Source organism: Giraffa tippelskirchi, chromosome 1 (genome assembly GCF_054371585.1).
Source record: "Giraffa tippelskirchi isolate mGirTip1 chromosome 1, T2T-mGirTip1v1.2.pri, whole genome shotgun sequence".
In the NCBI taxonomy this organism is placed as follows: domain Eukaryota; kingdom Metazoa; phylum Chordata; class Mammalia; order Artiodactyla; family Giraffidae; genus Giraffa; species Giraffa tippelskirchi.
The window spans coordinates 48,747,064-48,760,983 of NC_137275.1; positions in this window are offsets into that span (position 1 = coordinate 48,747,064).

A 13,920-nucleotide genomic window follows, 5' to 3' on the forward strand; every position below is an offset into this window, starting at 1 on the left:
CTGCAGGAAATTCTGGAAGAAACGAAAATGATTTTAACTGCTGTACCACTGCCTACATCAAAACAGAATTATAATTATGCTGCAGGTAGCAAACTACTCAAGGTACCTGCAGTGTGCAGATAAAGTGCTTCATTGACCATCCATTTCCCAGGTGGTTTAACTTAATCTGCAGAGTATGTATAATGCATATTAATCCAAACAGCCCTGAACTCCAGCCATTTAGAGATAGTACACCTGTTTTGTAATATGATTTTTTTCCCGGTTCTAATCATTAGTACTGGGTATTTTTAAATGTATCTGGAAGCCCATGTTGTTACTCTGAAAACACTTATCCAGAATTTTCACCCTTCCAAGATTACCCTACAACAAAGTGAGCAATGATATCCTGCATGCATGCCTGAATGTTGTGTCAGAAGATGTTCAAAGTATCACATCATAGCTAAAAATATGCAAACTCCCAGTCAGCGTAAATATATCAGGTAGATAACTCCAGCTAAGTAGAAAATTCCTACAGTATGAGTTATTATATCCTTGTTTAAAACAATAATGTCAGAAAAAGAACAGATTGCCCATTTCTACAAAAATATTTATGGTCTATATACCAAACTTTCACATATATTTTAAGATACTATAACATTATGCCAGATGGGCTTGTTCATTTGCTCTGTTGATTACTGGGTTGACAAGCAGCTTGTGCCTTGGAACACAAATAACAATCTAACAACAAGTGAATGTGACGCCAACTACCACTTATAAATCTATGTTAGCTCTAATTTATTGAGATTTACAGATTGGCATAATATTTTTCAGTTTTCAGCTGACTGCTTCAATGTATTTCATGTAAAATATCTATAAAGATTCCTTAATTCCCAATATCATTTTTAATACTTTAACACTTCTTGAATTAAGATATATAACAAAATAAAATACAATTAAATTAAATGTTTTATCTGGAAGAGAATTCTAAACAAAAATAACTTTTAACAGATTTATCTGTAGAATCTCTCTACTTTATGATTTCTAGTCAAATTAAGACCAAATGATTAGATTTATATATGGGGGAAATTAATTTTCTTACATCATCCTTGAAAATTATATTAAAAATATTCAAAGTTTTAATATAATTCACAGGCTAGCAAGGTAGTGCTCAAAATCGTTTAAGCTAGGCTTCAACAGTATATGAACCAAGAACTTTGAGATTACACAACTGGATTCGGAAAAGGTGGAGGAACCAGAGGTTAAATTACCAACATCTGGTGGATCACAGAAAAACTAGATAATTCCAGAAAAACTACTTCTGCTTCGTTGACTATGCTAAAACCTTTGACTGTGTGGATCACAACAAACTGTGGAAAATTCTTAAAGAGATGGGAATACAAGATTGCCTACTTGCCTCCTGTATGCAGGTCAAGAAGCAACAGTTAGAACCAGAAATGGAACAACAGACTGGTTCCAAATTGGGAAAGAGTAAGTCAAGGTTGTATATTGTCACCCTGCTTATTTAACCTATATGCAGAGTATATCATGTGAAATGCTGGGCTGGATGAAGCACAAGCCAGAATCAACATTGCAGGGAGAGATAGCAATAACCTCAGATATGCAGATAACACAGCCCTTATGGCAGAAAGTGAAGAACTAAAGAGCCTCTTGATGAAAGTGAAAGAGGAGAGTGAAAAAGTTGGGTTAAAACTCAACATTCAGAAAACTAAAATCATGGCATCCAGTCCCATCACTTCATCGCAAATCGATGGGGAAACAATGGAAACAGTGGCTGACTTTATTTTTTTTTGGGGGGGGGCTCCAAAATCACTGCAGATGGTGACTGCAGCCATGAAATCAAAAGACGCTCGCTCCTTGGAAGAAAATTTATGACAAACCTAGACAGGATACTAAAACTGCCAACAAAGGTCTGTATAGTCAAAGCTATGACTTTTCCAGTAGTCACGTATGGGTGTGAGAGTTGGACCATAAAGAACGCTGAGCACCAAAGAATTCATGCTTTCCAACTATGGTGTTGGAGAAGACTCTTGAGAGTCCCTTAGACTGCAAGGAGATCAAACCAGTCAGTCGTAAGGGAAATCAATACTGAATATTCACTGGAAGAACTGAGGTTGAAGCTGAAGCTCCAGTAATTTGGCAACATGATGCGAACAACATTGGCTCAATCATCGGGAAAGATCCTGATGCTGGGAAAGATTGAAGGCAGAAGGAGAAGGAGATGTCAGAGGGTGAGATGGTTGGATTGCAACACTGACTCAGTGGACATGAGTTTTGAGTAAGCTCCAGGAGATGGTGAAACACAGGGAAGCCTGGCATACTGCAGTCCATGGGGTCGCAAACAGTTGGACATGCCTGAGCGACTGGACAACAACAATAAGTATCCATGAATCACATCATTATACACAAATGGCACTTTTGGCTAAGATTAGTCACTCCCATTTTCTCCTCAAGGATCTTATTTAGCAGGAAAACAATACATTAATTAAGGTTTTTAATAAATAAGTCTGCCATTAATAAATGGAATTTTTCAAAGAAATAAATATTAAAAGTAAGGAAACAATTTTTTTTCATTTGACTTTAGAGAATACTCTCATTAAACTCATCTTTTTCTTTTATTCTTGCACTTACAGGCTTGTATTCTTGACTGGGATAAACCTTTACCCAGAAATTTAATGAAACATAAAGATATAATGTTTTATCTATTTTTTTCTCTCAAGTTAAAAAAATAAATTTTAATCAACTTTCAATTCAGTTCAGTTACTCAGTCGTGTCCGACTCTTTGCAAACACATGAATCGCAGCACTCCAGGCCTCCCTGTCCATCACCAACTCCCGGAGTTTACCCAAACCCATGTCCATCGAGTTGGTGATGCCATCCAGCCATCTCATCCTCTGTCGTCCCCTTCTTCACCTGCCCCCAATCCTTCCCAGCATCAGGGTCTTTTCCAATGAGTCAACTCTTTGCATGAGGTGGCCAAAGTATTGGAGTTTCAGCTTCAACATCAGTCCTTCCAATGAACACCCTGGACTGATCTCCTTTAGAATGGACTGGTTGGATCTCCTTGCAGTCCAAGGGACTCTCAAGAGTCTCCTCCAACACCACAGTTCAAAAGCAGCAATTCTTTAACGCTCAGGTTTCTTCACAGTCCAACTCTCACATCCATACCTGACTACCGGTAAAACCATAGCCTTGACTAGATGTACCGTTGTTGGCAAAATAATGTGTCTGCTTTTTAATATGCTATCTAGGTTGGTCATGGCTTTCCTTCCAAGGAGTAAGCGTCTTTTAATTTCATGGCTGCAATCACCATCTTCAGTGATTTTGGAGCCCAAAAAAATAAAGTCTGACACTGTTTTCATTGTTTCCCCATCTACTTCCCATGAAGTGATGGGACCAGATGCCATGATCTTAGTTTTCTGAATGTTGAGCTTTAAGCCAACTTTTTCACTCTCCTCTTTCACTTTTATCAAGAGGCTGTTTAGTTCCTCTTCACTTTCTGCCATAAAGGTGGTGTCATCTGCATATCTGAGGTTATTGATATTTCTCCCAGCAATCTTGATTCCAGCTTGTGCTTCTTCCAGCCTAGTGTTTCTCATGATGTACTCCGCGTATAAGTTAAATAAGCAGGGTGACAATGTACAGCTTTGACGTACTCCTTTTCCTATTTGGAACCAGTCTGTTGTTCCATGTTCAGTTCTAACTGTTGCTTCCTGACTTGCATACAGATTTCTCAAGAGACAGGTCAGGTGGTCTGGTATTCCCATCTCTTTCAGAATTTTCCACAGTTTGTTGTGATCCACACAGTCAAAGGCTTTGGCATAGTCAATAAAGCAGAAATAGATGTTTTGGATTTAAATCTATAAGATAATTTAAATATATTTTATAATACACAGAAATGGTTTTAAATTTTTAAAAGTTTTAATTTTGTTCTGATTTAATTTCACAACTAAAACCAAATAAAATTAATATTATGAATAATCCAAAGAAAATAATGTTACCTATGAATTAAGTAAGCATCAACCCTGTTGTACAATTTTTATTTTCATATTTCTTGTATAATGTGAAAGAAATCTCTCCAATTCAGTCAGCAACAATTTTTATATCTGGCATCTTCGCTGCATAATTTGAGGGTTTGGGGAATGCTTGAGTGACAGTGAATGGGCTTGCTATATCTCCATCAAAAAATTAACATTTAATTGAAAATTAAACGTTATTACTTCCAATCATTAAATGATCATCATTTAAAACTTAATTGGCTCACATTTCTAAAACAAGTATTTTCAATGGATTTTGTTGAGATACAAAATTCCAAATGATAAGACTTTTTATGAACACAATGATGGACTTCAATCTCAAAAACACTAAACAAGTCAGTAATAACTGTGTTGAAATCATTATTTTCTGGTATATTTCGTGACTTTTATAAAGAGTGACAATGCTGTCTTTGTTTATTTGGCCATCCTTCAACCCTGTCACTGAAGTTTCAATTTGAGTCCTTATCCCTTTCTATTAGATTCCAGGGAGGAAATTTTTAAATTCATTTTAAAGTCTTGTCTCTTAATCTTAGTAAGGCATGTCAAAGCTAGACAAATCCTTGGCAGACATCTCCACAGTATTATACACAGTTAGTTGAGGGAAAATAATTTTGAATACTTATTAATATTTGGCATCTGTGAAAGATTTCAGTGCATTATTATCTAGGACACAGTGCCTGATATTGTTGTACAAGAAACATCAATGACTAGCAAACACTGAGGCATTCTGATGAGGAATGCCAGCTTTTCATACTATTCTTTTTATGCTTTCTACAGGTATGATTCCTATCTTTAAACATTATCTTAGGATGCATAATGAAGGACATTATCTTTCTGATACCTTTTATTACCTTAAAAGTTATGTCTAAAGTGTTTATGGTATTAATCTATGGTTACTTTTGTCTAAATATTTACCTAATTGGAAGTGTTTCACATGATTTTCTAATTTTAAATGTCTACAACATTTGTATATCACTGTATCTTTCCATTGTTGGACATTTAAACTATTGGGCCTGTACTAACATTAGAGAATGTTTGGTTTTAAGATTAGTGCATAACTCTTAACTTTTCTCCCTTGTTTTTTTCAGATTGCACAATTAACTTATCATTACATAATCTTATATATATATATTATATGTACATATATATTAATGACATGTACGTATATTAGTGATTGATATACATAATATTATATATATATAGATATAGATATTTGTTATAGAGATTTAACTCACATGGTTATAGAGACTGAAAATTCTAAAGATCTGCAGTTGTAAGCTGAAGATCTGGGAGAGGCCATAGTATAGTTCCAGTTAGAGTTTGAAGGCCCGAGTACCAAGAGAATCAAAGCTGTACATTTTTGTCTGAGTTCAAAGGCAGGATAAGACCAATGTCTCAGCTCAAAGACAGGCAGAGAGAACGAATTATTCTTTCCTCCACACTGAGGATGGCAATTTGCTTTACTAAGTCAAATGATTCAAATGTTACTCTCATCCAGACATATATTTACCAAATATCTCGGCATGCCATGTCCCAGTAAGGTTGACACATAAAAGTAACAGCATACTTGCATCCATAAATATTGGAAAGTGATTTGACTATGGGGCCAACAGCATGAAATGAGTAGCACTGGGATGCCGAGCCCAAGGACATTTGGAGAACTGATCCAATAGGAGTTGGCATAAAGTCTGAGGATCACTGTCTCACGTATTAATGTCTACCAGAGAATAACCTCCATAGAAAAGATATGATTGTAAACACCAAGACAACAAACTGAAAATTACTAGCAGAAGAGGAACTTCTTAAGGTAGTATAAAGGGCAGGATGAGTTACATTAATATTAAAAACCAAATACTTTCATTTATACAAAAATGGGTAGAAGAGAGCAAAAGAAACTCCAGTTATAATAGCAACAAGAAGTTAAAATATCTACAGCTAAAACCAAAAAGAAAAGTATAATATATTTTAAAATAAAATTTTAACAAACTTGCAAAAGACTCCGAATAATTGAACAAATCAGAAATTTACCACATTTGGGGGGGATTTTATGATTTATGCAATTATTGACACCAATTCTTTAGCTTTCATTGAGTTCCTGTCTATACAATACTATCATCACGAATGTAAGGTTCTTTTCCACTACTTTAACATTGTGATTGGCCTAGTAATTTACTTTGACCACATATCTTTCTCCCCCTCTATGAACACTATGATAGGAACATAGTCTGAATAGACACCAGTTTAATAAGAATGAACTTTATCTTCTTTTACAGAGGCAACAGACCCCCCAAAAAACATTAAGTCCCAAAGCAGCATAATATTATCAGAGCACTAATAATAGAGTTCAACAAAAAGACACATTAAAAAAATTGTGAATGTGGCTTTTGGCACAGACCTGGGTATGCTCAGACACACAAAAACTTATGAAGTTTTCACAGAGAATTTTATAAGCAAACCACTATCAGTCTAGACCTCCAAAATAAAAATTCTTGGCCTGGGACCCAAAATTTCAACTATCAGGAATTAGGGGATAATGAGATCCACTAATACACACACACACACACACACATCAGTGCATTCTTAAGAAGTGTCCATGTAAGATGGTAGAAAAGGAAGATTTTTCCAGCATATGGATCTGGGAAACAATCCTAGTTTAATCAGAATTAAATGCCTAAGCAAATAATATCCACTACCCATGAGTCTGGGTACTTGGTAACATTTGCCTAGTGTTTGAAAATTAATAGAGTGGTAACTGTTATGAGTTTCAGATTGTTCCTTTTTTAAAATGAGAGCGTATATCGTATGTGTAATATTTCCCTGTATACCATTTTATGTACAGTATGTATAGTACCCATACCTTTTTTTTAGTTCCTATGCCTTTTGGACGAAGAGAAATTGTATTAGACCCAAAATGAATCACAGTATCTTAGATTTCAAGCTTGATTCCATGATTGTATGAGGCATATGGTAACTATGGAATGGAGATGAGTGTGTTTTACATGTAGAAATGACATGGATAATTGAAATCAAGGAGGCAGACTGTTGTATATTGAATGTTTTGATCCAATATTCAATTATTCCTGCATTTACACCATGGCCTCAAAGTGGTCATAGTGTACTCAACTACACTTTGACTTCTAGCTTGATTATGACTTGCTTTAAAGAGCCTCTTAATGAAAGTGAAAGAGGAGAGTGAAAAAGTTGGCTTAAAGCTCAACATTCAGAAAACTAAGATCATGGCATCCGGTCCCATTGCTTCATGGCAAATAGATGGGGAAACAGTGTCTGATTTTAATTTTTGGGGCTTCAAAATCACTGCAGATGGTGATTGCAGCCATGAAATTAGAAGATGCTTATTCCTTGGAAGGAAAGTTATGACAAACCTAGATAGCACCTAAAAAGCAGAGACATTACTTTGCCAACAAAGGCCTGTCTAGTCAAAGCTATGGTTTTTCCAGTAGTCATGTGTGGATGTGAGAGTTGGACTATAAAAAAAGCTGAGCACCAAAGAATTGATGCTTTTGAACTGTGGTGTTGGAGAAGACTCTTGGGAGTCCCTTGGGCTGCAAGGAGATCCAACCAGTTCATCCTGAAGGAAATCAGTCCTGAATATTCATTGGAAGGACTGATGCTGAAGCTGAAACTCCAATACTTTGGCCACCTGATATGAAGGACTGACTCATTTGAAAAGACCTTGATGCTGGGAATGATTGAAGTTGGAAGGAGAAGGAGACAACAGAGGATGAGGTGGTTGGATGGCATCACCGACTCAATGGACATGAGTTTGAGTAAACTCCCGAAGTTGGTGATGGACAGGGAGGCCTGGCGTGCTGCAGTCCATGGGGTCGCAAAGAGTCAGACACGACTGAGTGACTGAATTGAACTGAACTGAATGACTTGCTTTTGAAAATGTCATATATCTGGAAGTGACAGTATACTAGTTCCAATCCTAGAAAGTAAGTGATAAGTGATCTTTCATGTTTCTACTTGCCTTATTGCAATTTATGCCACTGCTCATGAATGGAATATTATGGTGTGTTGGTCTGTTTGGGCTTATAAAATAGCATATCATAAGCTAGGTGCCCCTTCATGGATCACAGCCTTGTTGCAGCCATTACTTTAGCCACACGATACAAAGAGCCGACTCACTGGAAAAGACCCTGATGCTGGGAAAGACTGAAGGCAAAAGAAGAAGGCGCTGGCAGAGAATGAGATGGTTAGACAGCAATACCAACTCAATTGACATGAATCTGAGCAAATTCCAGGAGATGGTGAAGTACAGGGGAATCTGGTATGTTGCATTCCATGGGATCACGAAGAATCAGACATGACTTAGAAACTGAATAACAACAAATAGGCTACGTGGCTTATAAATAACAGAAATCTGTATCTCACTGTTCTGCTGGATGGGGAAGACAAGATCAAGTCACTAACAGACTGCCTGGTGAAAGCTCCTATCCTTTCATAGACAGCCATTTACTTTATACACCCTCACATGATAGAAAAAGTGAGGGAGCTTTCTGGGCCTTGTAAGGGCACTGCTCTTATTTATGAGGGATCCACCCTCACAGCCTTATCACTTCCTAACGTCATTGCCTGGGGATTACAGTTTCAACATCTGAATTTTGGAGGGATAGAAACATTCACACAATAGCATATGTCCAATACTGTTATCTAAGCAGAATGAGCAGAGCTGCTCCAAACAACTCATAGTTGATTTCAGTAAGTGTAGTGCCATGCAAGGCAAGTCCAATCGAAAATCATTAAACAAGAATCCTAAGAGTACATGATTTGTCTTTTAAACAACCGAGAGTAGAGGAAAATTGTCACACAGCATTTTCACCAGAGTCTTTCAGACAAATAGAATATCATAAAGACTCAGGTCCTCTTTATTCTCCAAAATGAATGTGAATACAACTTTAAGGAAAAGGAATTAGACAGTGCATACTAACATTCATACTAGAAAAAATGATCAAAAACTTTGGGATATACACTAACATATGTAAAATAACCAGTTGGAATTTGCTATATAATTTAAGATACTCAAACAGGGGCTTGGTGACAACCTAGAGGGGTAGGCTAGGGAGGGAGGTGGGGTGGGGTGGGGTGGGGTGGGAGGGGGGGAAAGTGAAGTTGCTCAGTCATGTCCGACTCTTTGCGACCCCACAGACTGTAGCCTACCAGGCTTTTCCGTCCATGGGATTTTCCAGGCAGGAGTACTGGAGTGGGGTACCATTTCCTTCTCCAGGGGATCTTCCCAACCCAAGGATCGAACCCAGGTCTCCCGCATCGGAGGCAGACGCTTTAACCTCTGAGCCAACAGGCGGGGGGGGAAGGCTCAAAAGAAAGGGGTCATATGTATATCTACAGCTGATCCATCTTATGTATGGCAGAAGTCAACACAGTATTGTAATTGTCCCTTAATTAAAAATAAAAAAATTACAGAGTTCTTCAAAAGAAGAATAAAATCAATGGACTAGCACAAATATAACCAAGCACAATTAAATCAGTAAATAAGTGTTCAAGTACCACAAAAATAGGCAGGCCAATCAGTAGAACACAATAAAAAATAGAGATTAATGAAAATAGATGCGAAAATTAAAGATATAGTTAAGGCAACATCTCAAACCACTAGTTTTTTTATGAAAGGAAACAGCTGCTGCTGCTGCTAAGTCACTTCAGTCGTGTCCGACTCTGTGCGACTCCAAAGATGCCAGCCCACCAGGCTCCGCCGCCCCTGGGATTCTCCAGGCAAGAATACTGGAGTGGGTTGCCATTTCTGTCTCCAGTGCATAAAAGGGAAAAGTGAAAGTGAAGTCGCTCAGTCGTGTCCGATGCTTAGCGACCTCATAGACTGCAGCCTACCAGGCTCCTCCGTCCATGGGATTTTCCAGGCAAGAGTATTGGAGTGGGGTGCCATTGCCTTCTCTGAAGGAAACAGCTAAAACATAGTAATTCGTATGACTTCTCTGAACATACTACACGAGACCTTTAAATACAATGTAATTTTGAATAAGTCGCCATCTCTTTAGTATCTCACCCATTTCTGTTTCCCTCCCTTTCCTTCCTCACTCCCTTCTGTCCTTCACTTCTACTTTACTGAAGCTATACCCCTTCCCTTAATAAAGTGTTAGCACATTATATTTTTCTCTTGGGTTATATTTTCCAGGCAATCTAGGAAATAAAAATATTTCTTTCATTAATTTTACATATAGGAAATATTTTGCCTTTTAAAAATAATTTTAGCATAGAGACGTTTAAATTTTATACTATCAATTTATCACATAAAAGAAGTTTTCTCTAAGAAATATTATTTGGAATCCATTTTTTAATGTATCAAATGTCATCTTTAACAATTATGAATAAATATTGTGGTTTCTGTCTTTGGATTAAACTAATACACTTTCCAATACTGAAACCTATTTTCAGTTCCTTTAATGAGATCGCCTTGGTTTTGATGTTTTATTCTTTTAATATACCAATGGATTGTACTTGCTAAAATTTTATTTTAGGAGTTGTTACTAGTATTTATATTAGAAATTAACTTTTGCATATATGTCACTTTTTATTATTAATGATGTCCTTAATTTACATAAAAATAAAGCGTCCCTTCTGCATTCTGATGAAGAATCTGAATAGAAATAGAATTATGTTTTTCTTAAGGTTTTGATAGAATAATTATGCAAACACATGAGTCTGGTACAAAGTCTTGGGCAGAGTATCCTTGATTCCATTCTTAAATGCTTTGTACAAATGTCTTAGGTGTTTATTGTAATTGGTAAATTTTTATTTCTTTGTATTCAGTGTTGCTTTATTTATAATCTATTTTCAGTTTCCCTTCATTTACTCCTTGGCTGGAGAAGCCAAATATATCACTGGCTTTTGGAAAATCCCTGAATAATAAACACATGGCCAATTCTAAGAGGAGCAGATAAAAGCCAAAAACTCACTCTTGGGACAAGGAATTGGACAAGCACCCCTCATCAGCCACTACCCCACTTCCCTTTTTCAAAAATGCATAGGATTCGAGTGTATTCACTTGGTTGCAGAACTAATGCCATCAGCTTGACTTATGTGCATGGTTCTTTATTGATTCCACACTTGGGTAGGTAAAATGGATACTTTTTTTTTTTGTCCATCTCTCAGACTTATAATTTGAGACTTCAGTTTGCACTTAGATAAAGGAGAATTTCAGTATTTGTAATTATACACTATTTGAGCTTACAGAATTGAGGTAAAGACATTCTGCACTGAAATTTGCCACCAAAGTCATGGCCAGTTAATTGTCACTCTGTTTGTTCAGCTGGCTTTGACTTTATACTTGTGCATATGTTTTCACATATGCTGCATATGTTAGCATATGTAGCTCACAAGCAAGAATGAATGGTTGAGAGCAGGATTAGGGTATTTGGCAGTCTGGGTATTTGGCAGTCTCCTGATACATACCCATTCCAGTATTCTTGGGCTTCCCTTGTGGCTCAGCTGGTAAAGAATCCGTCTGCAACGCGGGAGACCTGAGTTCAATCCCTGGGTTGGGAAGATCCCCTGGAGAAGGAAAAGGTTACCCACTCCAGTATTTTGGCCTGGAGAATTCCATGGACTGTATAGTCCATGGGGTCGCAAAGAGTCAGACACGACTGAGCAACTTTCACTTTGATACATAATAATGCCAACTCATTCTTATCAGTATTTCTAATTTTGTAGTACCTGTTATTAAGTCACCTTATATACTGAATCATTCTACTTTCTCCATAATGCAGAATTTGCTATTGCATATGAAGATATCCTATTTCCCCTTCTTTGCTAGTATTCTGTACCTTTAGATCAGCTACATAAGACAGATCAATTCTTTAAATCCTTTCAGGTACTCAAGACAAGCATATGGTTTACTCTTTTGCTGTTTATTTTGCTTTTTATTTTATTCTGAAATACATAATGGAAAAGAGGAAGGCAAAACTGCACAGACGTGCTACCTGCATACTGCAATGAACCACAGGTTAAAATGAAACTCTTCCACATTTCTTAGACACAGCTAGACTTATATATTTTAAGAATCCTTCAATTGGAGAAAGAAATTCTATCATTGGAGTTGACAGAGACATTTACTTAGAACAGCAGTGAGAAACAGTTGTTTCTAGGCAATTATTTTATGAAGGGAAAAAAGAAATAATTAAGTCTAAGTTGGAAACTACTTATCTGGTTTAGCATTTCATAGCTATACCTAAAATTAACAGTTTTCAAAGTATCTTATTGAGGTACATAATTAATATTTTTTGTTCATAATTATATATTCTAGAAGAAGGTATAATTCTCATATGATTTAAAAATATCTATGTTTCAAGTGAGTTTCCTTTGACAACGGCAGGCATTGAATTTGCTCTATTTCTTAAAAAACTTAATGACTTTAGAAAATATTTTTATGATAAAAGATATGGTTCATAACCCTACCATCTGGTAATCAATTAAAATTTAAAAGACCAGAAAATTTATTTATATATATTAAAAAATATATATATATATACATATAAAATGCATGGCTTAAAAAGTGTTTAACGTTTGGTTGCCACATGCATGGAATATTTTTTTCCATCCGTTGACTCTGATCCTATGTTTACTTAAAGCAGAAGGGAGTCTCTTGCAGGTGGTATATAGCTGGCTCTTGTTTTATTTTTTTTTAATCTGTTCAGCCGCCCTATCCTTTGGACTGGAGACCTCAATCTATTTGCATTTAGAACAAGTATTGTCAGGAAAGGACTTACTAATAACATCTTATTGATTAGTTTCTAGCTATTTTCTAATTTTCTTGTTCATTTCTTCCTCTCTTGCTTTTCTCTAATGATAATCTTTGATTCCTTTCTCTTTATCTTTTTTGTATTGACTCTAGGCTTATCCTTTGTGATTGACATGAGGCTTACACAAAACATCATACAGATATAACTATTTTATGCTAACAACTTTGATCACAGACAAAAATTCCAATTTTTTCCCTTTTTATGTTTTTGATTTTCACAATTTACTTCTTTTTATGTTGTATATTCATTAAGAAATTATAGTAGATGTAGTTATTTTTAACAATTTTTTTCCTTTAATCTTTGTACAGGTTTCCCCTACTATTAAAAAGTAGAATGTTACTATGAAAACTTTTTAAAGCTGAAATGGCATAAAGAAAAAGAGTAATTACTTTTTTTTTTCATTAAAGAGAAATCATCTCTTTGGATTTCTCTTGTTTATAAAAAAATAGACACAGGTGTAGATCTTTCATAAAAATGAAGTGTTGTAAAGGGAGCTTTTGAAAAGCAGGAAATACTTGCATTAGATTTAAGTTGTTAACATACTACTATATGGGCTTCCCTGGTGGCTCAGTGGTAAAGCCTCCAACTGCAGTGCAGGAGACACAAGTTCAATCCTTGGGTCAGGAAGATACCCTGGAGAAGGAAACAGCAACCCACTCCAGTACTCTTGCTCGGGAAATTTCATTGACAAGGAGCCTGGTGGGCTACAGTCCATGGGGTCACAAGAGTAAGACATGATTTAGCAACTAAACCACCATACTACTATATTATAGTATTAGAGTATGCTGAATTTGACTATGTATTTACCTTCACTAGTGTGTTGTGTGTGTTTCCATATGTTTTCATGCTGCTAATTATCATCCTTTCATTTCATTCTGAAGAATTCCTTTCAGCACTTTTTGTAAGGCAACTCTTTATGTGTGCTAAGTTGCTTCAGTCATGTCTGACTCCTGCACGACTCTATTGACTGTAGCTCACCAGCTTCCTCTGTCCATGGGATTCTCCAGGCAAGAATACCAGAGTGGGTTACCATGCCTTCCTCCAAGGGATCTTCCCAATACAGGAATCGGACCCACTTCTCTTATGTCTCTTGC